Source organism: Nerophis ophidion, linkage group LG02 (genome assembly GCF_033978795.1).
Source record: "Nerophis ophidion isolate RoL-2023_Sa linkage group LG02, RoL_Noph_v1.0, whole genome shotgun sequence".
Classification (NCBI taxonomy): domain Eukaryota; kingdom Metazoa; phylum Chordata; class Actinopteri; order Syngnathiformes; family Syngnathidae; genus Nerophis; species Nerophis ophidion.
The window spans coordinates 24,600,014-24,623,487 of record NC_084612.1 but is presented as its reverse complement, the minus strand read 5'-3'; the positions used below and the strand labels follow the sequence as shown (position 1 = coordinate 24,623,487).

The 23,474-nt window shown below is 40.0% G+C and overlaps 1 long non-coding RNA gene across 4 annotated transcripts in view; it reads left to right on the top strand.

The window, feature by feature from the left end:
* The window catches only part of LOC133538489 (uncharacterized), a 69,046-nt gene that overhangs the window by 8,055 nt on the left and 37,517 nt on the right, over positions 1 to 23,474 (top strand). For all 4 annotated transcript variants that reach the window (XR_009803011.1, XR_009803010.1, XR_009803012.1 and 1 more), the window contains exon 2: positions 6,158 to 6,279. This is a non-coding gene — a long non-coding RNA (uncharacterized LOC133538489). The remainder of the gene's footprint in view (positions 1 to 6,157; positions 6,280 to 23,474) is intronic.

Here is a 23,474-nt window from a genome sequence, read left to right as displayed (position 1 = left end):
TATATATATATATATACATATATATATGTATATGTATGTATATATATATATATATATATATATATATATATATATATATATATGATTGGATTATCCAGAGAATAGTGCTCGATACTGTGGTAGAGCGCAATATGTAGGTGTGGGAAAAAATCACAAGACTACTTAAGTAGTCTTGTGATTTTTTCCCACACCTACATATATATATATATATATATATATATATATATATATATATATATATATATATATATATATATACATATATATAAGTTGATTGGCAACACTAAATTGGCCCTAGTGTGTGAATGTGAGTGTGAATGTTGTCTGTGTTGGCCCTGTGAGGAGGTGGCGACTTGTCCAGGGTGTACCCCGCCTTCCGCCCGATTGTAGCTGAGATAGGCGCCAGCGCCCCCCGCGACCCCAAAAGGGAATAAGCGGTAGAAAATGGATGGATGGATATATATACATATATATATATATATATACATATATATGTATGAAATACTTGACTTTCAGTGAATTCTAGCTATATATATTTTTTTATTATACGTATTAATAAAATAAATAGTTGAATTTCCGACGGCAACTATCAAATACACAGTAATAAAAACACAGTTGTTCTACTAACTGTACTGTGCTTGCTTGTTACTAAAAAACAACAACACTTACCTGTCACTATTTGAGTAACCTTTGTTCTCCCATTTGCGTATTGGCGAGCGGTCTCCGAATCCGGGAACATCCTTCACGGATTTGTTGTAGACATCCGCAAATGAGAACGGGATGTTGCTTCCAGCTACCAGCATAGCCATCTTTGTGTCAGCATAAGATACACCATCGGGTCTCCATTTTGCGAGGTGGGCCATAATACTGGGTTGTGAACGATGCTGCGCTAAGGACGCTTTGTGCTTCGCAGACCACACATGGCTGAATAACCGTTCGGCCGCCTTGTTCAATGGAGAAGTCTGTTCTACAAAATTTACGGGCAACATACCCCTTCCCCTTCGAACTCTCCTGGATAAACTGAAATTCTTGTTTTCAATCGTTCTGGAACTTGCAAGCGTATTTCTTCATTTTGCCCGTCGACGGTGTAATATATTGGGTTGGAGTCAATAACCAGGCGACGTGATGAAGTTACGTCTCTTTACTGTGGGCTTCAGAACAACAGATTTCCTAATGCATGTTCCTTGACTGCACTTAAATGTAGAATATATTTACATTCTATTCTATGAACAGTAGATGGCAGTATTGTCCTGTTTAATAGGGTCACAACATTGAGTCAGGTCTGATTCAATGTTGGGGGGCGCGGCCTCCAGCTCCGCTTGAATTTCGGGTGATTTTCGGGAGAAAATTTGTCCCGGGAGGTTTTTGTGGGGTACTCCGGCTTCCTCCCACTTCCAAAGACATGCACCTGGGGATAGGTTCATTGGAAACATTAAATTGTCCCTAGTGTGTAAATGTGAGTGTGAATGTTGTCCGTCTATCTGTGTTGGCCCTGCGATGATGTGGCGACTTGTCCAGGGTGTACCCCGCCTTCCGCCCGATTGTAGCTGAGATAGGCACCAGCGCCTCCCGTGACGCCAACAGGAATAAGCAGTAGAAAATGATGGATGGATCGGTTTTCGGGAAAGGCCCTGAATTTCGAGGGTCTCCCGGAAAATCCGGGAGGGTTGGCAAGTATGCCCTTGCCGGATATGTGCCTCTCCTAGCCACAACACAGTTCCGCGATTTAAAAAAAAGTCCTATAGAGTTGTTTACGAGATCGCAACAGCAACAGGAAAAATTGACAGAGTCAGTTATAAATGGATAATTTATTAATTACATTTTCAATCCACTGCTCATCGATAAAACAACCCTTTTCCACCAGTTTTCTACTTTAGTTTGGACCCAGTCGGGCGGCAAGGAGTGTTGTGCTATGAGTTGCAGCAAAATCTGAAATAGAAAGAGAATACGTGTGTTACACAACGCATAACGTCTAAAATATTCAGACATTGTAATCTGCTCAATACTAACAGTCAAATACCGCCGGGAATGTTTACTTATAGGATAAATAGCCCTATACAATCTGCACGTACGGTAATTACCGTATTTTTCGGAGTATAAGCAGCACCTGCCGAAAATGCATAATAAAGAAGGAAAAACACATATATAAGTCGCACTGGAGTATAAGTCGCATTTTTGGGGGAAATTTATTTGATAAAACCCAACACCAAGAATAGACATTTGAAAGGCAATTTAAAATAAATAAAGAATAGTGAACAAGAGGCTGAATAAGTGTACGTTATATTACGCATAAATAACCAACTGAGAAGGTGCCTTGTATGTTAACGTAACATATTATGGTAAGAGTCATTCTAATAACTATAACATATAGAACATGCTATACGTTTACCAAACAATCTGTCACTCCTAATTGCTAAATCCCATGAAATCTTATACGTCTAGTCTCTTACATGAATGAGCTAAATAATATCATTTGATATTTTACAGTAATGTGTTAATAATTTCACACATAAGTCGCTCCTGAGTATAGGTCACACCCTTGGCCAAACTATGAAAAAAACTGCGACTTATAGTGCGAAAAATACGGTAATAATAACAAGTGACATACTTGTCGTCTTCTTCGTCTGCGGCGCGTTACTATCCTTTTGTCTTCCAGGAAACGAAGAAATATCGCCTGTCGCTGGATTCTTCGTGCCCTTACTTACTCGTGCTCTTCCATTAACGTTATTGAATTTTAGCACCCATTGTTATTATTCCTTTCAAGCAGACGACCATGAACACAATAGCCTCTGAAGTCTCCATACTTGCTTGTGTTGTTTCTTTGTTCACTTTTCGTGGGCGGGTTGTTGGTTGTTTTGCAGCGGTCGGTGAGGCGCTCAAGTAATACGTCACGGGTCGTAGGCGGATGTGCGTCACACATGTTTTTTTACAAGGTCCGCAGCATCCCCAGCCATGTGCGAACGCGAACAGGAAAAGTCCCCACAAAGGGTAGTTCCTATAACTAATCTCAAATGTGGTAGTTCTTAGAACTGAGTCCCGAGAACTATCCATCCGTCCATCCATTTTCTAGTGCTTGTCCCTTTTGGGGTCTGCGGGGGGTGCTGGAGGCTATCTCAGCTGCACATGGGCGGAAGGTGGGGTACACCCTGGACAAGTCGCCACCTCATCACAGGTTCGGAATACTAGTATATGCCAATCCGGCTATACTTTGCTACTCTATCACCCTCACCTTAAACTTCTTCAGCAAATGCCTTGTCATCTTGGAGGTGTGTTTGGGCTTCTTATTATGTAGGAAAACTGCCTTGTCGCTCAGTTTCCGAGAGAATCATGCTTTGCTTGACATTTTCTGTATGATTTTAAAATGTACATTTCCCCCGATAAATTGCAACGCCCCAATCCCAGCAGAACTAATGTATTCCCACACGGTAAAAAAATACCAGTATTTCCACAGTAAAATACTTTAATCAAAATTTACTGTAACATTTGAAAACAAATGACTGTAAAATTACGATGTCCTTATAGTTGACAACAATTAACTGTCCTTTTACAGTAAAATACTGTAACAGTGATTCTATAGTATAATATAATATCACAACAAAATACTGTAAATTCAAACTGATTTGTCTCTTACAGGGTTACACAAACTATGTTGCTTACTCTTGTACAGTAAGTGACGTTATGCTGTTAAACCGAGAGAGTATTAAGTATAAAATTACAATAGGGAAGTTACAGCATATAGTTTTCATTTTATTATAATTAACTATAAAGTTACAATTGTGCAGTTTTAGCATTTAGTTCTTACTTTATTGTAATTGTCCTTAAAAATCACAGCTGTGCTGTAAGAGTAAATTGCTGTTAAGATATTTCACAGTACATTACTGGGATTGTTACCGTGAAGATAATGTAGTTATTAGCCAGTAATTTGCTGTGAATTCACTTAAAATCTTTACAGTGCAGATTATGACGCTACCATAAACATGATGGACTCTATGGACATGATACAATAATTATCTTAAGACTCATTTGTGTTGCCAGCTGTTTAGACAATGTTTTTTGTTGAGTCATTTTCAGTGGATAGTAAATTTATACTGCTATATAACATGTGGGCAACACGGTGGAACAGCAGTTAGTGCGCCTGCCTCACAATATGAAGGTCCTGAGTTTGCATGTTCTCCCTGTGACTACATGGGTTTCCTCCGGGTACTCCGGCTTCCTCCCACCTCCAAAGACATGCACCTGGGGATAGGTTGATTGGCAACACTAAATTGGCCCTAGTGTGTGAATGTTGTCTGTCTATCTGTGTTGGCCCTGCAATGACGTGGAGACTTTTCCAGTGTGTAAATCCACTTGTTCCTCACAAAATAATACAATTAGAAATGACACAATATGTTTCTGCATATGTCAGCAGCCATATTATGAGCCTTTGTTTACTTACTTACTACGAAATGACACATTGTCTAGTTTTGATTGATTGATTGATTGAAACTTGTATTAGTAGATTGCACAGTTCAGTACATATTCCGTACAATTGACCACTAAATGGTAACACCCGAATAAGTTTTTCAACTTTTTTTAAGTCGGGGTCCACGTAAATCAATTCATGGTACAAATACTATCAGCATAATACAGTCATCACACAAGTTAATCATCATAGTATATACATTGAATTATTAACATTATTTACAATCCGGGGGGTTGGATGTGGAGAGGGGTTGGGGGGTTGGGGGGGGGGGGGGGAGCAGGTTTGGTTGATATCAGCACTTCAGTCATCAACAATTGCATTATCAGAGAAATGGACATTGTAACAGTGTAAGTCTGACTTGGTAGGATATGTACAACGAACAGTGAACATAATGAGTTCAGAAAGCATAAGAACAAGTATGTACATTTGATCATTTACATTTGATTATTTACAATCCGGGGAGGTGGTATGTGGAGGGGGAAGGGGGTTAGTCTAGGGTTAAAGTTTCCTGAAGGTGTTTTTTTAGTGAGGTTTTGAAGGAGGATAGAGATTAACTTACTTTTACACCTGTTGGGACTGCATTCCACATTGATTTGGCATAGAAAGAGAATGAGTTAAGACCTTTGTTTGATCGGAATCTGGGTTTAACGTGGTTTGTGGAGCTCCCTTGTGTTGTGGTTATGGCGGTCATTTACGTTAAGGAAGTAGTTTGACATGTACTTCGGTATCAGGGAGGTGTAGTGGTTTTTATAGACCAGGCTCAGTACAAGTTGTTTTACTCTGTCCTCCACCCTGAGCCAGCCCACTTTGGAGAAGAGAGTAGGAGTGAGGTGGGATCTGGGGTGGAGGTGTAAAGGTAACCTGACTAGCTTGTTTTGGGATGTTTGGAGTCTAGATTTGAGAGTTTTGGAGGTGCTGGGGTACCAGGAGGTGCAAGCGTAATCGAAAAAGGGTTGAATGAGAGTTCCCGCTAGAATCTTCAAGGTGCTTTTGTTGACCAGAGAGGAGATTCTGTAGAGAAATCCCGTTCGTTGGTTGTTATGTGTTGGCCCTGCGATGAGGTGGCGACTTGTCCAGGGTGTACCCGGTTTTTCGACCGAATGCAGCTAGGATAGGCTCCAGCCACTCCCGTGACAGCAAGAATGGAAATGCGGTAGAAAATGGATTGACGGATGGATGATGTCCGGTTTGAGACATGTGTGCTGCTGGTCTGGCCAGTGTGCATATCTGATGTTGCTCAAGTGTGGTCCACTGAGTGCGTAGGGGGGTTTTGCGTTTGCTCACACACAAGAAAAATTAGAAAAAACATTGCTGTTAAGTATCAAAGCTTCATTTCTACTGTGCTAAACATTATTACTGACATGTTAAGGGTGTACACTTTAGGTCATTCATTTCCTCCTATACTACTGCATGCTTCGTTCTTTTCAGAGCACAATTGCAGAAACGGCAAGCTAGACCTTTTTTATTAAACCTAAACAGACAGATAGATATTGACACATTATGGAGAAAAATACAATAACTGGGGGGTTTGCAGAGATGGCCCCTCTCCGACAGTCAGCTGGAGAAATGTGTTTTTTTAAGTCCTATGTACGTCATGCAGCACATTCTCTCTGTCTTTTTTTAACTATATCATTTTTGTTTCTCTTTTCATTCTCCACTTCCCTCCACCACCTTCCCCCTTCCTTCCACATCCAGCAGAGTGAGGGCGAGTGCGGGCAAACACTTCCTCTCGCCACGAAATTACCTCCTGTCCCTGGGAATCCATTTCCTGTTCGCTGTTACTACAACAGCACTTAACAGCATTCCCCTGGACCTGGGTGAGTGCGTGCATCTGTGTTGTCCTTTAGATCAGTGTTTTTCAACCACTGTGCCGCGGCACACCTAATTTCACCTATTTCGGTTAAAAAATGTTTTTTGAAAACCAGTATTTATAGTCGGCAAATTATGTGTTGTTGAGTGTCGGTGCTGTCTAGAGCTCGGCAGAGTAATCGTGTAATACTCTTCCATATCAGTAGGTGGCAGCAAGTAGCTAATTGCTTTGCAGATATAGGCGTGTAGGTCAAAAGGTGTCAAATGATTAAACCAAAAATAAACAAAAGGTGAGAGCCCCCAAGAAAATGCATTGAAACTTAGGGAAGGCTATGCAGAACAAAACTGAAACTGAACTGGCTACATAGTAGTGAAGTGAAGTGAATTATATTTATATAGCGCTTTTTCTCTAGTGACTCAAAGTGCTTTACATAGTGAAACCCAATATCTAATTTTTACATTTAAACCAGTGTGGGTGGCACTGGGAGCAGGTGGGTAAAGTGTCTTGCCCAAGCACACAACGGCAGTGACTAGGATGGCGGAAGCGGGGATGGAACCTGCAACCCTCAAGTTGCTGGCACGGCCGCTCTACCAACCGAGCTATACCGGGCTGTAAACAAAAACAGAATACTGGACAACAGCAAAGACTTACTTTGGAGAAAAGTCGGCGTCCACAAAGTACATGACGTGGATGGCGAGGCGAGGTTGAGAGAGTGGCCGTGCCAGCAATCTGAGGGTTACTGGTTCAATCCCCACCTTCTACCATCCTAGTCACGCCCGTTGTGTCCTTGAGCAAGACACTTCACCCTTGCTCCTGATGGGTCCTGGTTACCGCCGTGCATTGCAGCTCCCGCCATCAGTGTGTGAATGTGTGAATGTTTGAATATGTGAGTGAATGGATGAATGTGGAAATAGTTCCTTATAAAAAAAAAGGTAGAAAAGCGCTATACAAGTACAACCCATTTACCATTTACATCCGAACATGACATGACATGACATCAAGGATAAAAACAACTGAAATATTCTTGATTGCTAAAACAAACTAGATACGGGGAATATCGCTGAATGGTAGACATGAAACCGCTACAGGAAAATACCAAAAAAGAGAAAAACCCACCCAAAAAACGCAAGACAAGAACTAAAACACCACACATAGGAAAACATCAAACAGTCAAAATAAGTCACAGCGTGATGTGACAGGTGGTGACAGTACACCTACTTTGAGACAAGAGCTTTAGTGATGCATGCTTGGTTATGATTTAAAGTCATATCCAACAATTGTGACAACGACTTTTTACTGTCAACTGAGTTTCGTTTTTTAATGATTTCTGCTGGTGGTGTGCCCCCAGATTTGTTCAACACAAAAAATGTGCCTTGGCTCCAAAAAGGTTGAAAAACACTACTTTAGATGACAGACATTAGCATTTGTTGGCTGTTACTCCACTTTCAGTATTAGTGGCCATACATTTTGTAGAATAAAAAAAAATAGCCCTATTATGCAAAACACAGAAGGCGGTGGTTCACAGGAGGATATCAATGAAAATGTATTTCATTTGCAATTTACACAATAAAATGTTTAAAAACAAAAACTACACTATGAAAATGTTATATGTATTTATTCAGCAAAATTCATTATTAATGGTTTGTAAGTTGCTTAGATCTACCAACTGTGTGAAATGAAGTCTGAAGGTGATGAAAGGATTGTCCCACAATAAAAGGAATTCAGGGAAGCTGAAAAAGCCAAATTGACATCTTGCATTGATCCAGACAAAGAGGAAGAAAAGGAGTGAAAAATAAAAAACAAACTTGGCAGGAAACAGGCCCAGTTTCCTTTAACAAAACCAGGCTTTATTACACACACACGCGCACAGTCTTGCTTCTAATCAGTGCCAGCGTTATCTGAGAGGTATTTATGCTTATTCAGAGGGTTGGAACCCCACCCTCTGACACATGCACGCACACCCTAAACCACACATACACATGGTCAAGACTGTTGGTATCCTTAAGCCAAAGAAGAAAAAAACCACAAGAATCACTGAAATAATTGGAAACTGCCAAATGTGATGAAACCAAAACATTTATTCAATATTAATAAATGGAGATCAGACATCACTTTTGACTTGTGGTCCAACAGAACTTAAAAAAACAAACCAATTAAATTTTCCTGGGAAAAAAAGTAGTGCCTTTATAAACTGATATTTTGCAAATGTTTTGAAGCAAGTACTGCTTCCTGTAACTCTGGATGAGACTCCTCCACCTGTCAACAGGTATTTTGGCCCACTCATGAGCAATTGATCACTCTGCTCCAGTTTTCATTTTTATGTATCTCTTCTCCAGACTGCATGTTTCAGCTTTTTCCTCGGATGTTAAACTGGATTTAAATCCGTGTCAATAGAAGACCACTTCAGAATACTCTGTTTTGCTTTCAGCCATTGGTACGCGGGATCTGGGTACGCCAAAAAATCTTTTAAATATTTAAACACAGTGTAACTGTTCAAACTGTGTGTAATGTTGCAGTGGACATAAATAATAAATATACTCATTAAATAAAACCTTTTTTGAAATGAATATTTAGGCCTATTACGCTACTGTATTTTAATGTTTGTCATTTGGTACTTGCAGAGCCAAGTGTTTTCTGAGGTGGTACTTCAATCAATCAATCAATCAATCAATCAATCAATCAATCAATCAATCAATCAATCAATCAATGTTTATTTATATAGCCCTTAATCACAAGTGTCTCAAAAGGCTGCACAAGCCACAACGACATCCTCGGTTCAGATCCCACATCAGGGCAAAGAAAAACTCAACCCAATGGGACAATGAGAAACCTTGGAGAGGACCGCAGATGTGTAGACCAGTGCGACCGGTGCAATGGACATTGAGTGGATCTAGCATAATTTTGTTCGAGTCCAGTCCATAGTGGATTTAACGTAATAGTGAGAGTCCAGTCCATAGTGGGGCCAGCAGGAGACCACCCTGAGCGGAGATTAAACAAGTTTAAGAACCACTGCAATATATGTTTTTAAGCTGATGCGGATGACTTCCTGCTTCTTTAGTCTGATAATGATAACGTATGTATATCTTTTTTCCTCTAGATTTAATTTTAACTGTAGTTTGTGCACACCTGGAGGTAAAAAACAGACCATGGGTGGATAGATTTGACAAACTGTACCTAAATCTAAGGGCTTACATCACAGTTAGTCCTTGTTTCTGTCTCTCAGTTTATGCAAGAGTGTGGCGATCATGTCGTATTTTGTTAGCAAACACATATCCGAAAAATAGACGTGGCTTTGGACGGTTTGCTGGCCAAAAAGGTCCAGTAGGTGTGTCAAAAAAAAAATTGGATTTTCGAACAAATCAAAATTCCTATTTGTAATGATTCTTAATCAATAAAAAAAAAACAAAATCCAAAATCAATTTAAAAAATATATATGTATATTTTGGATTGTATTATTATTTTTTTGTTAATCTGTCCTGTCCAGCCACTTAGACAAATCCTATTGTTGATGTAGATGATCATATCTACTGTTCAGATTTACTTTGCAAAAGCGAAGTGTGGGATACTTCGCTTGTTGCCTTATTTGTATTTGACTTTTTTTTAAATGTTTGGGTAGAATTTTACTGAACAAAAACAGTTTTCTTTTAAGTAATATAGAAATGTATTACAGCTGTTTATCTATTTCATGGAGGAAAGTAGTTAATCATAGAATTGGCTCCCAATGTTATTAAAAAAGTATAATTTTGAAAAACGAATTGATTCTGAATCGAATCGATATCCCCAAAAATCAAAACGAATGGTGTGTTAAGGAGTCTGCCATGATCGTCACCATGTTTGTTTATATTGTGAGATCCGGTGAGCTTAGTGGAAGTTTATAACCACCTACAAAGTAGGAGCGCATGATTTGCTCACCCTGACCCACCCACACCATAGCATGGTTAATTCAGCCTCATTGAAGCGGCTTTTAAAAACTTTTATCAAACCTATTTTTTAATGTTATTAAATTTATCAGTGTGACAGCATAATACCAAATATTGGTCCAATAATTATCGTTCCCCACCCCTTGTATTGGGGTCGTTGTATTGCTGGATGACCCAAGACCTGCAATTGAGACCAGGCTTTCTGACATTGTGCAATAAATTACACTTGATCTGTGCGATGATAAACATCAGATATTTTTTTCAAATGTATCTTTTACTAATGCACTTGTTACAAGTGCAATTTCAATGTTGATGATGTGCATTAATTTGAAAAAAAAAATGAAGGTTATGGAGAACAGAAAAATATTGGATTATTTCTAATATTATCCCCCCCCCCCCCCCCCCCCCCCAAAAAAAAAAGAAGCATTGAGGCTATAAAGTGTGATTCATCTGATTAGTCGAATAATCAAATAAATCAATCGATTACTCTATTAATAAACTAATCGTTTGCTGCAGCCCTAATTGGTTATAAACTTAGCAAAGTTTATGTAAAGTAAGTAAAGTTTATGGTGGTGCCAGTTTAGCCCTGGAACAGATTAAACCATTTTAATATGTTTTACCTAAACCTTGCTTTAAAATAAAAACTAATCTTGAATGTATAATTGACCTCGCTTCACTCAAAAACTGAGAGTTATGATCTATATTTTTGGATACTGATCTTGTATTGGAACCGATTAGATTTGTTAGTTGTTCTTAGTGGTGGATTAAGTAATATATAGCCATAAACAGTAAATAAACACAGTAGTAGGTACAGTGTGGATCGGTTGGTAGAGCGGGCCATGTTTCCAGGTTCGATTCCCACGTCCGCCAGACTAGCCAAAGACACTTTACCCACCTGCTCCCAGTGACACCCACACTGATTTAAATGTATGTTAAAGATATAAATAAGGGGTTTTACTAGAGAAATGGGGCTATATAAATATAATTCACTTCATTTCTATCAATTAAATATACTTAGAATGCAAAAGGTAATATAATGTATGTATGTTACCCAATAGAATAATAGAAGTAGTGTTCTATTTATAATGGAATTTAATATTTAAGTGCAAGCCCCCAACAGGAGGGTCTGTAATAAGTCTGCTGGTGGTGTGTTTGTTCATTGTTGCGCCAGCCTCCTCTCTCCCATCTGCCGCCTAACATTAGCATGGAAACAGGACCTGGAGCATTTTCACACATACACACACTGGCCATTAATCAAGGAGTCAGACCCTAAGTCCATTCCCATACATACACACCACAGTAAAGATGAAGACAAAGAGCATACACGCAGACGCAAGCATCTAATCATAGAAACATCCCAGTGCACACTTTATTCCATCACGACCACACCTCTTCTTTCAAAAGCTACGACCTGGGCAACCCTTTTTTTTTTTTAAGTCTAAGGGACTACTGTGCTGTACGGCACAACACAGGGGGATTTGTTCCCATCAGCTGCTGTGGTTGTGTTTTTGTATTGTGTGAATGTGGTGTCTCCCTGGTTGTGAATGGAACGGCGTGGCGCTGTGGTAGAGTGGCCGTGCGCAACCCGAGGGTCCCTGGTTCAATCCCCACCTAGAACCAACATCGTCACGTCCATTGTGTCCTGAGCAAGACACTTCACCCTTGTTCCTGATGGGTGCTGGTTAGCGCCTTGCATGGCGGCTCCCTCCATCAGTGTGTGAGTGTGTGTGTGAATGGGTAAATGTGGAAGTAGTGTCAAAGCGCTTTGAGTACCTTGAATGTAGAAAGCGCTATACAAGTACAACCCATTTATCATTTATCTATTATAATGGGCACATTGAAGAGTATACAGCACAAAAACATTGAGTACATTAAAATTAATTATTACCATCCATCCATTTTTCTACCGCTTATTCCCTTGTGGGGTCGCGGGGGGCGCTGGCGCCTATCTCAGCTACAATCGGGCAGAAGGCGGAATACACCCTGGTCAAGTCGCCACCTCATCGCAGGGCCAACACAGATAGACAGACAACATTCATACTCACATTCACACACTATAGGGACCATTTAGTGTTGCCAGTCAACCTATCCCCAGGTGCATGTCTTTGGAAGTGGGAGGAAGCCGGAGTACCCGGAGGGAACCCACGCATTCACGGGGAGAACATGCAAACTCCACACAGAAAGATCCCGAGCCCGGGATTGAACCCACTAATGCAGGACCTTCGTTTTGTGAGGCAGACGCACTAACCCCTCTTCCACCGTGAAGCCCATTAATTAATACATTAATAAATATTAATGTATTAATTAATGTATAAATTATATTTTTTCCTGAGGGAACTCTCCTGAAGGAATCAATAATATATCTATCTATCTAAAAGGAAAAAAATGCTGCAGATGTTGAATTTAGGTGCAGCATCATGGACACAATTATTGGGACTAGTGACCATTGACCCTTCAAGAAAATAGAAGACATCAATTAAAACTCAAATAAACAGTAATTAGATTGTTTTGGGGCCCACATTTCCAGAAAGCTAAGGACCCGGCCAGACACTGAAATGAGATTTTCTTATTTAAACGGGGATAGCAGGTCCATTCTATGTGTCATACTTGATCATTTCGTGATATTGCCATATTTTTGCTGAAAGGATTTAGTAGAGAACATCCACGATAAAGTTCGCAACTATTGCTTGCTAAGAGAAAAGCCCTGCCTTTAGCGGAAGTCGCAGACGATGACGTGACATGTTGATGGCTCCTCACATCTTCACATTGTTTTGAATGTGAGCCTCCAACAAAAAGTGCTATTCGGACCGAGAAAACGGCAATTTCCCCATTAATTTGAGCGAGGGTGAAAGATTCGTGTTTGACGATATTGATAGCGACGGACTAGAAAAAAAAAAAAACACGATTGCATTGGGACGGATTCAGATTTTGTTAGACACATTTACTAGGATAATTCTGGGAAATCCTTTATTTTTCTATTGTGTTGCTAGTGTTTTAGTGAGTTTACCTGATAGTCGGAGGTGTGTATCCACGGCCGGGTGTTGACGCCCAGTGTCTCAGGGAAGTCGACGGCGGCTTTGTGGGCGGCACAAGCTCAGCTGATCTCCGACAAGAAACGACTTTTTACCACAATTTTCTCACCGAAACCTGCTGGTTGACATTCGGTTGGGATGCATGTTCGCTGTGATCCATAGCAAAGTTTCACCTCCGTGAATTTTAAACAAGGAATCACCGTGCGTTTGTGTGGCTAAAGGCTAAAGCTTCCCAACTCCATCTTTCTACTTTGACTCCTCCAATATTAATTGAACAAATTGCAAAGTATTCAGCAACACAGATTTCCAAAATACTGCGTAATTATGTTGTTAAAGCAGACGACATTTAGCTGTGTGTGTGCGCGGCGCTCATATTCCCTAACAGCCTGTGACGTCAAGCGTACACGTCATCATTACGCGATGTTTTTAAGAAAAAACTCCCAGGAAATTTAAAATTGCAATTTAGTCAACTAAACCGGCCGTATTGGCATGTGTTGCAATGATATTTCATCATTGATATAAAAACTATCAGACTGCGTGGTGGGTAGTAGTGGGTTTCAGTGCACAAAATATTTTTATTTTGTGTACGCTGTAGTATATATGTACAGTATAAATTTGATTTTGGTCTATTTATCCTGTCAGAGTTGCAGGAGCGCTCTACTGATTTTAAGGACTCTTGCAAAAACAAAGCTAGTCAAAGATCATATCTGTGACAGCACTCCAATGTTTTTAACAATCTGCTGCAAACATGTGAGTCTCTCACAAGTTGTTTTTTTAGGTGAACTCGCCAGGCCACCAGTTGAATAGCCCAAATGACAAAAAAAAAACCAAAAAACCCTTGAGGAACGCAAGTAGTATAACTAAGTAAGTTGAAGAAATGACTACTGATTGCATGTAAAGTATACAAGCTACAGCAATACCTTAATACAGTGGTGTGAAACCTGTTTTTATTGAGGGCCACATTGCAACTATGGCTGCCCTCAGGGGGCCGCTTGTTACAGTATATATACCCCAAAAAAATCTGCATAAGCAATTTTTTTTTATATTGTATTTTTTTACTAACAGACTGGTGGATAACTTGCTTTGACATAGTAATTCAAAGTGAAAAGCAGATATTTTTTATGTTTATTTGTGATTACCCGTAAAAAACAAAACAACACAAATGATGTGGTGTGTCACATTGTTACTTACGGCGGGGGAGGGGGACGACACCACGGCAGGAATCAGTTCAATATCTTTATTAAAGCTGATGATGAATGTGTGGGATGTGTATGGTACTCCAAGTGTTTGGTGCAAAACGATGTGTAAAATTAACAATATAAATGTTACCAGAGTTTGTTGTAAGTGTGTGTTGGATGAATCCCTTGTCAGACCAAAGGGGCAAGGCGAGAAGCCAGTCCATGGGCAAGCAAGCGGTTGGGGCGGGTGGAGAGAAAAAACGAGGTCCGTGTCCAAGCAGGGGTTGGGGATCGAGGGAGGCAGTCCAGAATCCAGAGGGAAGTCGAGGAACACAACTCGATCATGGGGAACAGGAACGGCACTGCGGGAAACACAGAGAGAGAGAGAAAGTTCGCGGAAGGGCAGCCATAGATGGGATGCTTACCATGAGGAATGAACTATGTTCCGGCACTGGATGTTCGGGTCCGCTGGTCTTTAGGCTGTGTGTCTTCATTAGTATCAGGTGTGCTGATTGTAGATTACCTGCAGCTTTGCCAGAGCGAGAAGGGGCGTGTCCTGGAGCGCTTCCAGTGGAGGTGCCAGACGAGCATCCAGCAGAAGGCATGAGGGATTGCGCGTGCGCCGTGACACGGATTGAATGTTGTGGCCGGCCACTTTAAATGACACAGCAAGCCACATTAAATGACACATTGAGCCACTTGAAATTATACGTTGAGCCACCTAAATGATGTGTTGAACAACAATAATTGATGCGATGGACCACATTAAATGATGTGGCGGGCCAGATCTGGCCCCCAGGCCTTAAGTTTGACACTTGTGCCTCAGTACATAAATCACATTACGGAAAAAATGTGTAACTGCCAGAAGGAGAGTACTTAACTGGGTGCCTTGAGAAATGCCTCAGTTTGTGAATCACTAGTTTGGACCCCAGTATTTTATGTTTTTTAACAAGTATAAAATGACAAGGCAATGATCAGCAAATGTGTTTACAGTGGTGTAAGTTTCTCTATACATCAGGAGCACACCAGTGATTTTAGGGAATCTGCTGCAAAAATGTTTGGCTCCCAAGTTTTGAACTGAACTCGGGGGCCACCAGTTGAATAGCCCAGATGATGAAAAAGAGAGGCTCTTCGATGAAAGCTTGATGAACAACTTCTAGTACAACTAAAGAAGTTGAACAAATGACTACTGACTGAATCTGAAGTAAACAAGCTACATCAAGGCCTTAGTTACATAAATCACATTATGAAAAAAAAGTGTAACTGCCAAAAGAAAGAGGACTTAAATGGGGGCCTTGAAGAATGCCTCAATTATGTAAATCACAAGTTTGGACCCCAGTCCTCTATGTTTTCTAACAAGATTATAATTACAATGCAAGGATCTGCCAATGTGTTTATTGTGGTCCAAGTTACTCTATACAACAAGAGCACTGAATTTGCTGTAAAAATGTTTATCTTCCAAGTTTTCAACTGGACTCGGGGGCCTGTTTTCTTTGGCCGGATTTTGCCCCAGGGCTGCCAGTTAAGTTGTCCTGTTGATGCTCTTCTGGAAGGAATTTCTCCTGGTTATTGTATTTTGTCTGTTTGCTTTTGTTCCTTCATCGCCGTTCTCATTCATCCCAAAGGGGATGGACTTATTCTGCACCAAACTCTAGCATGCATTCATGCCTCTTGCATTGGGTTCTGGAAGAAAAAAAATTAGCTTTTCTGAATGTGTTCCCACAAAATTAGAAGCTTAATTGTTGAAAATAGCTTTACGGTTTAAGGGTGAGCTCAAGTTTAATAAGCTTTGTCCCAATATTTTGGCCCATATACTGTATATACTTTACCTTAATTTTAAATGTATGGGTACTTGCCTCAGGAAATAAAACATAATGTACAACTTGCTAAAAACATCTTGGTTAGATCAAACATTACATTTAGGGGGAACCAAGTGGTCCAGTGTAACCCTTGTCTGATTGATTGATTGACTAAAAGTGGTCTGTCCCAATACTTTTTACCATGTCGTCAGTGGCCAAGGTTGATGAAAATAGTCTCACACAGTAAATTTATTCTGTCTTAAGCCATAAATCGCATGGTCACTTTTGTCACTCCGGTCTGCCATGACTCCGCCCACGAGGCCCTCGAGGGGGACTCTTTTGGAAGCGACACAAACGTCCATTTAGACTTAAGGATGAGCTGTGGTCGGTGGTCAAAGTGCAAAGGTCAAAGTCACTGTGGTCTCGCCAAAAAACATGTTTTTGGCCATAACGTTGAATTTCATGTACTGGTTATGACGGCGTTTCACATTGATAAAGTATGATGATGAGATGATAGCATTTTGTATCGAAAAGTTCAAGGGTTAATTTGACTGTGACGTCATAATGTCTTGGACTTTAAGGGACTCTTTTCATTGCATAAAACTCGATTAACTATCCTATTAATTTCATGTCAAGTGTTGCCAATATGTTTTAGGGATGTCATCTTATGGTCTTGTTATTTCCCTAACCCTGTCCTATTCATTGAAACATAGTGGGTGTCACAAGTCATCCTCTATTCTTTTTATGGCCAAAGATGTTATGAATTAACTATGATGGTTCAACTCACTTATCGCATGAATCATGTATAAATACAGATTAATCGCAAATCTTCTTTTGACCACACGAGCTCCTTGACCTTAACTGCAGATGATTGCCTCCATGAAAGGTGGAACAGTAGGTTGTTTAGGTCAATTCAAAGATGAGTGAGGAGACTACAACGTGATGTGCAATACCACTGATTTTCTTTCCAATATGATTCAGGGTAAAATTAAGGCTGGTATTGGCCATACCAATCCAATACTTTGTGCAAATATATACCAAATATGTCTGTGTATTTAAAAAATTATCATATCTCAAAGCATAAACAGAAAACATAGCTATTTATTTATTTCAAATTCTGACATACAAAATAAGGTAGTGGCGTGAATAACACTATAGCCCAGCTAACACAACAGAAATAACAGAGGATAAAATCCTATGAAGTGCATCAAAATGGTGTTTCACACTTTAAAAAAGGAAAGAAGTAAAATAATATAAGTATTTAAAACATTTGTTAAAAAGAGCTACTATTAGAATAAAATACGAGATCACAACTCAGTTATGGACCACAATGGACACAAGCTTTTTGGCTTTTTGTGCCATCCATTTGTCTTTTTAAAGCATTCATGGATTAAATTCTTTAAGATGTCAATAAACTTCTCAATCAATCAATCAAAGTTGCAAATATACATTAGTGTGAAAATCATACTTGCCAACCTGGTTGGGGGCGTGGTTAAGAGGGGAGGAGTATATTTAGACCTACAATTCACCAAGTCAAATATTTCATATATATATATATATATATATATATATATATATATATATATATATATATATATATATATATATATATATATAAAGAAAAACTTGAATTTCAGTGTTCATTTATTTACACATATACACACACATAACACTCATCTACTCATCGTTGAGTTAAGGGTTGAATTGTCCATCCTTGTTGTATTCTCTGTCACTATTTTTCTAACCATGTGCATGTACAGTAAATCGGAGTATTGTCCTGTTTAAGAGTGTCACAACATTGCTTTACGGTAGACAAAAACGTGACCGCTGTTGTTGTGTGTTGTTACCGCGCTGGGCGGACGTTAATGAAACTGCCTAACATAAGAAACCAAGAACTCGACCTCGATCATTTTACAGTTATAACGTCATTGGGAAGACACGCTGTTTATATTGTGGGAAAGCGGACGTGAAAACTGGCTGTCCTCACTCAGGTCCGCATGGAGCTGGAGGGGGCGTGGCCTCCTGCTCCTTCTGAATTTCGGGAGATTTTTGGGAGAAAAATTGTCCCAGGAGGTTTTCGGGAGAGGCGCTGAATTATGGGAGTCTCCCGGAAAATCCGGGAGGGTTGGCAAGTGTGGTGAAAATACTGAACATGTAAACGACATTTAACAAAACAATCCAACATTGGCACACTGCCTCTTTCACAACTTTAGTTAATTTTTGACACTGCATTCCTGTTAATGATAGACATGATTTCAAATAACTAAAGTGTCAAAAGTATTGATATTTTGATTTGAGAATCCATATTCTGGCATAAGTCTGGTATTGGCAGTATCGATAATTCAGTATCGATCCGCACAGCACTACTGGCAAGTTTCCCTTCAAAATACACCCTGATGGTACTTAAATAAAACTGTCAACACGTTTCAAACAAATAAATGACGTGCATTCAAGTAAAACACTAAAAATGTTCCCGTATAACATTCTGACAATAGCATTGCATTTGTGTCAAAATATTGGGGTATTTTTTAAAGGTAATTCCAATGATGCAATCAAGTAATATACTGCAATTAATCAAAATTAATCAAGGTGATTAATAAGATTTTTTTAAATGTAATTGTTTGTCAGCATTAGAATTATAACAAGTGTAATTTAAATGACGCACGCAAATTATTTACTGCGATTATTCGAGACTAATCAAAATGCAAAAATGTGAATTAATACAAGTGTTAATAAATCCCTTTTACTTGTTTCAAACAATTTGGCAAGTAAAATTAGGTTAATTTATGATTGTTAGTCTCAGTCAAGTGTTTGAACTTATTTCTGGATGAAAACATGCAATCTCCATGTTCCATGGTCATTACCATACTGTATATGTGTTCGATATCGCCTTGTCATACCATCGACCACTTTTTTGTGATTTCAAGGCACATCAAGAACATCCTGAAGGCCTGCATTGTCAATGTGAGATTAATCCATGCATGCATGGAACACCATACATCACAAAGCAGGTAGATTCTCTCCTCACCTGCTGCTGGCCTTAACATCAAAAAGATACAGAGCGAGAGAACGACATCTGCTGTCTCTCTCTCCCCTCCTGTGTGTCCTCTGTGGCAACATCTGCTTCCTGCGCTGCTCTTTCCCATCGTGCAGTGGGCGTGTCCTTTGTGTTGCCTTGTGCAGCCTCATTGTTCTAGCCAATCATTGTCCTCGCCAAGCTGTTCCCACGATGCACCAGTAATGGCCAGAAGGCGCTGATGGGAGCTGGTGTCTCCGAAGGAATGACTCAGTCTTTACAACCACTTTAATCCCCCAGGGAGATATGACAACAAAACAAAAACAAAAAAATAAGAAAACAAAAACAAGGAGAAGTTGGAATTAGTGTATGTTTTGCATCATTAGACGCCAACTGATTGGGTCAACCGGCGGTTCAGAGGCTGGTTGTACAACATAGGACAAAACTTCATCCACGGAGTCATATGCTGCAGATATTTACCTAGTCGGAATGGCGGGGGGAAGCAGAAGAGGAGGAGCACATCCAGAATCAGTAAGTCAACAAGAGAGATGGCGCTCTGGGAAAAGATCAGAGTCCAGTCCCTGGGGAGCGGCGACAGATGAAGTCGCTGAATAAGCTGTCCGTCATTGTGCGACTCGGGCCGCTGTGGTCGCTTGGTTTGTTCACAAACAATGGAGCATGGCTGAGAGAGAAATCTCTGTTTTCCCATAAGATTTAGCACCAAAAATCTGGAGTCATTGATGCCCCGCGTGGGGATTTGACCTGGTGACAAACTGTGATGCTAATAAAATAGGAAAGAGCAGAGAGTAGATGCCTATAGTCAGCGTGACGATGCTGTTTCTTTTGTGGTGACCCAAATGGCAAACAGGAAATGAACAAATACTTCAAAAGACTGAAGGAGATTACACCAATGGACTATTATTATTTGACATCAGGACTCTGTATGTCAGAAACAATTAAGGCACACACAAAACATAACATTTTTAAAATATATTGCAGACTACTGCGATAACAATATATATCACAATACGTTATTGGGCATGTAAATGATGAGAAAACCTTTTCATAACAGGTTACAAAGACCCCATATTTGGCTGCTGACATATGCAATAATCTATTTTGTCATCACTGTTAATATTTGGTTTTGATTGATTGATTAAAACTTGTATTAGTAGATTGCACAGTTCAGTACATATTCCGTACAATTGACCGCTAAATGGTAACACCCGAAAAAGTTTTTCAACTTGTTTAAGTCGGGGTCCACGTAAATCATTTCATAGTACAAATATATACTATCAGCATAATACAGTCATCACACAGGTTAATCATCATAGTATATACATTGAATTATTTACATTATTTACAATCCGGGGGTGGGATGAGGAGCTTTGGTTGATATCAGCATTTCATTCATCAACAATTGCATTATCAGAGAAATGGACATTGTAACAGTGTAGGTCTTACTTAGTAGGATATGTACAGCCAGCAGAGAACATAGTGAGTTCAGATAGCATAAGAACAAGTACATACATTAGAAATACATTTGATTATTTACATTTGGTTATTTACAATCCAGGGAGATGGGATGTGGAAGGGGGGAGGGTGTTACTAAAGGGTTGAAGTTTCCTGGAGGTGTTGTTTTAGAGCGGTTTTGAAGGAGGATAGGGATGCACTTACTTTTACACCTTTTGGGAGTGCATTCCACATTGATGTGGCATAGAAATAGAATGAGTTAAGACCTTTGTTAGATCGGAATCTGGGTTTAATGTGGTTACTTTATTAAAATGTAACAAATACTTATTCTTCTGTTGTTTGGATACTTTAACATTAACTTTGGATGATACTTTAAATTTGCATATAGATCCGATACCAAGTGTAGGCGCAGAATTGGCCGTACTAATACTGATCATGATACCTGAAAATTTCAAGATCACTGCCAGCGCCCCCCGCGACCCCGAAAGGGAATAAGTGGTAGAAAATGGATGGATGGATGGATGAATTATTACGATTTTGATTTTATCATCAGACAAAAACACAAGATGGCGGTGTAATGATATCAATTAAATATTCAAATTATGTATTCTTATTGGCTTTTATCTTTTGTGTCTTACCCTTTGAGGCAGGGGCTGTAACAATATTTTTTAAAGGACCAATGCACAATGGGGGGAAGGAGCTGTGCTCTTTTCATCCAATGCAAAAAATGCATGCACTGTTGAGCTCTTTTTACAAGAGCTCCAGTGTGTAGGGACCAGGTCATATAATCAGTTATCTGCACCCCCACGAACTTGTTGCTGCTTACGATCTCCACTGCTGTGCCGTTGACGAAGAGTGGAATGTGGATGGACTGGTGCTTCCTGAAGTCGACGATGATCTCCTTGGTCTTGTCGACGTTCAGGACCAGGTTGTTGGTTGTGCACCAGTCAAACATATGTTTCACCTCCTCCCTGTGGTCCAAGTCATTGTTGTCATGGATGAGGCCCACTACTGTTGTGTCGTCCGCATACTTCACCACATGGTTAGTAGTGGACCTGATGCAGCATTCATTAGTCATCAATGTGAACAGCAGCGGACTCAGGACGCAGCCCTGGGGGGAGCCGGTGCTCAGGGAGATGGCACTGGAGGTGTTGTCGCCCACTCTCACAGACTGGGGTCTGTCTGTGAGAAGGTCAAGCAGCCTGTTGCATAAGGGGGTACTAAATCGAAGGGGGGCCAGTTTGTTCATCAAGTGCTGCAAGATGATGGTGTTGAACGCCGAGGTGAAGTCCAGAAACAACAGCCGCACATGTGTGTCCTTTCCTTCCTGATGATCTCAGCACAGGTGGCGTGCATTGGAGATGACGTCCCCAGTGGAGTGGTTAGGACGATAAGCATACTGGTATGGGTCGAATGTGGGGGGAAAGTCTGGAGACAATGTGTTCCTTTACCAGCCTCTCGAAGTACTTCATTATTCGTCAATCAAACTCTAAAAGTTTTGTTTTTAAAAAAAAAAGGAAAAGTCGGGTAATTTCAGAGATTGCTTTTGTCCAATGGAGAAGCTACATATGACTATCACTTCAAAAACGTACATGCTAACTTTGTGGTACTAAGCAGCGCTGCCAATTTTTTGAAAATGACAAAGACTGTGACCTTAGTGGCATGATGCATTTGAAAAAACATTTTTTTTTCAACACAGATTTTGTCTGTTTTAACGTCGATTTATACCTTAAAAGGGAACATTATCACAATTTCAGAAGGGTTAAAACCAATAAAAATCAGTTCCCAGTGGCTTATTTTATTTTTAGAATTTTTTTTCAAAAAAATCTTTAAAGTCCATTTTCCTGTGAAGTCATCCAGTGATGCCATTACGGATAGCACAGCAAGATATAGCGACATTAGCTCGGATTCAGACTCGGATTTCAGCGGTTTAAGCGATTCAACAGATTACGCATGTATTGAAATGGATGGTTGGAGTATGGAGGCAGATAGCGAAAACAAAATTGAAAAAGAAACTGAAGCTATTGAGCGAATAGCTATTGACGCTATTCGGCCATGTCTGCCTTAGCATCGCCGGTAAAATGTGCAGACCAAACGATCGGAAGTTTCGCATCTTGTGACACTGGATCAACTTAAATCAGTTGATTGGTAATTGTTTGTTTGGCATTAAATATGGGTGGAGGGAAACGCTGGATGCAAATATCCCGCTTCCGCCATCCTAGTCACTGCCGTTGTGTCCTTGGGCAAGACACTTTACCCACCTGCTCCCAGTGCCACCCACACTGGTTTAAATGTAACTTAGATATTGGGTTTCACTATGTAAAGCGCTTTGAGTCACTTGAGAAAAGCGCTATATAAATATAATTCACTATAAATATAGTTTCAAATGTATATACAATTAGCCTACATAGCATGTTAACATTGATTAGCTGGCAGTCATGCCGCAACCAAATATGTCTGATTAGCACATAAGTCAATAACATCAACAAAACTCACCTTTGTGATTTTGTTGACTTTATCGTTGGAAAAGCATCTGCAGGTTATCCATACATCTCTGTGCCATGTCTGCTTTAGCATCGCCGGTAAAATGTGCAGACACTACGGCACATTCAATGGGGATCTGGCGGCAGATTTCTCTGACTTTATTGTTGTAAATGCATCTGCTTTGAGTGTTGCAGGATATACACACAATCTTCCCATCTCTGTAGTAGCATAACTTTCGTCTGTAAAGTGTGCGGAACAAACAACTGACCATTTCGTCGGCTTTCCCCACACCCTCGTATT